The following is a 2,290-nucleotide window of genomic DNA, read 5'->3' on the forward strand; positions in this document are numbered from 1 at the left end:
CATATACGTATCGGAGGTCATATCGATTAATTAATTATCTATAAACTTAGTCTATAGGAGACCAGTCGACTCTTCTCAATTACGATTCTAATTTACACTTCAGCTCTGATTACTACGCATAAATAAGGTATATTCTTCAACTAATGTTGTCAGCAGTCGTAAAGTAACTAGAACGACAAAGCGTTGTTTACAATCGATTTTAGTAAATTTCTTATTTCATTCGATCTTAATTAAAATTCAAAACTCCCTATTTTTGAACGATTGATGTCAATTCTAAATGAAATGAGATCATATTAACATTTTTATCAGATTCCATACGAGAATAGGGGACAAGCAAGTTCAATCTACTAATCCACTCTGAATTCCCTCCCTCAGCCAAAACGAGTCTCTGACATTATCCAGCTATAACTACACAAAAGTAAATATGCGTAATAATATTTATTTGTTTTTAATGTGAAAAATACAAATTATGTTTTATAAAAAAAAAAAAATATATATTAAGAGAAGTAACTTTGCGTCTTGGCAATAAGGTATATACTGCCACGTCATTGTTTGCATCCGCGACCATGCAAACTTCATTATTTCTTCCTATGTTCGCTATGTTGGTCAAACATTCTGACATCTTCTCCTGAAAATATTTGCAATTTAGATGAAAGCAATTATGGCAAAATATATCACCACGATATTAAAGTTTAGAAGTACTTACTTAAAATATCGAGTTGTCTCAATATAGCTCGCTTCTTTCGTCCCCAATTGCCTCCGTTGCCTTTATGTGTAGTCATGCTTTAAATATTGAAAATATGTTTTTTGAAAAGATGTATTTTCTCTGTTTTGTTACCACGAACACGTTATGTCGGAATCAGTGTTATCAATAATTTTGCATGGAGATTTTCTGAATTCGACTGAAAACTATACTGAGTAACCTTCATATCTTGTAATACAAACAGCTATCATAGCTACAAGACCCTACACCGACACAAATTGGCAATCAATAAACTAGTGAACAAAAATAATAAATTGACATGACTCTAAAATTAGGCGATGTAAATTGAGGACGTTATTTCTTGTGGAATGCAAAAAAATGCATTTTTCCAAGTCTAAAGCTTCAATACACTTACTCGTGGTCTCCCGAATCAGGTGGGGGATCAGTGGCTGCTTCTCCGGTCAAGGTATGCATCAAGAGAATTAGACAGCATATAAATATAACGGTGAGATTGAACAACTTCATAATTCAGTTGTAGAATACTAATAGAATTTTATTAAATCTGTGACAATAAATATAGTAATAAAAAAGGAATCAATATTGAAATATATGGACACGAAGAGGTACTCCCGTAGTATGTGTACCAGGTTAGGGTTAGGGCATACTTTTATTCCGATTTTTCTCATTTTAGTTCTATTACGAGTTCGGGGAATGTCTGTGTTAGCCACCTGAATAAACAAACACCTGCACATGGGTTTCAGTCTCTATAGTCTTTACACAACTTGATGTAAAGCACGAAGGTCAAACGACTGAGGATAGGACGGAAGTAAGTAACTTACATCGAAGTCCGTTGTACACCATGGAATGAAAAACTGTTCCCCTTTAGTTCAATCAAAAACAGAAATTTTGGGATAAAATAGTCGGCTGCATAAGCCGTCTAGCCGTTTCAATCAATTCAATTCAAATTTGTTAGCGAATGAAAAGCTATTTTTTATCAGCAACAACAATTATCTCAATAACAACAAGACTATCAAGAACCAAAAGTCTTGTCTTGACTTTCTGCTCTCTGCAATCCTTAAAACAAGTCACGAGTACTAGAATTTGGTTTTAACAATACTCAATAATTTTGTACTTATATGTACTATTCAGCTGCAATAATAATAAGGAATTACTTTCATTAAAAGAAATGGCTCATTGCCAATCATGCACTTGAGAATATTGGACAACTGGCCCAAATTATAGCGTCATTTACTTAATAGATAAAAACTGAAATAATACAGTTCGTACGGAGATAGCGTATCCTGTGGACGGTATAATATGACGTAAATTCGAAGTGTTTTGCTTAGTTTAATTTCCTTCTTAGATATTAATGTTCAACTTTATTACAAATCACTTCAATCAGACAGTCAATCATTTGGCGTAATTATTATCATTAGAATAAATCGTGTAAACAACAGATTCGATTGAGAAATAGTTTAATAAATTTAAAGTAGCGTGGTATTTATTACATGGTCAGCTCAAGATAAATGCTGCTTTTAATTCAAAAAGATTAGTTTATAAGATTTGGCGCCCCAGAAGTGTGTGTAC

At 33.0% G+C, this 2,290-nt stretch overlaps 1 long non-coding RNA gene across 1 annotated transcript; it reads right to left on the bottom strand.

Annotated features, from left to right (window-relative positions):
* Positions 1-433: 433 nt before the first annotated feature.
* LOC144421923 (uncharacterized) lies at positions 434-1,248 on the bottom strand. Its single transcript, XR_013475044.1, has 3 exons — positions 1,119-1,248; positions 707-783; positions 434-628 (listed from the first exon to the last, which is right to left on the bottom strand). It is a non-coding gene; the product is annotated as an uncharacterized LOC144421923 (long non-coding RNA).
* Positions 1,249-2,290: the final 1,042 nt, after the last annotated feature.

Source organism: Styela clava, chromosome 4 (genome assembly GCF_964204865.1).
Source record: "Styela clava chromosome 4, kaStyClav1.hap1.2, whole genome shotgun sequence".
Lineage (NCBI taxonomy): Eukaryota > Metazoa > Chordata > Ascidiacea > Stolidobranchia > Styelidae > Styela > Styela clava.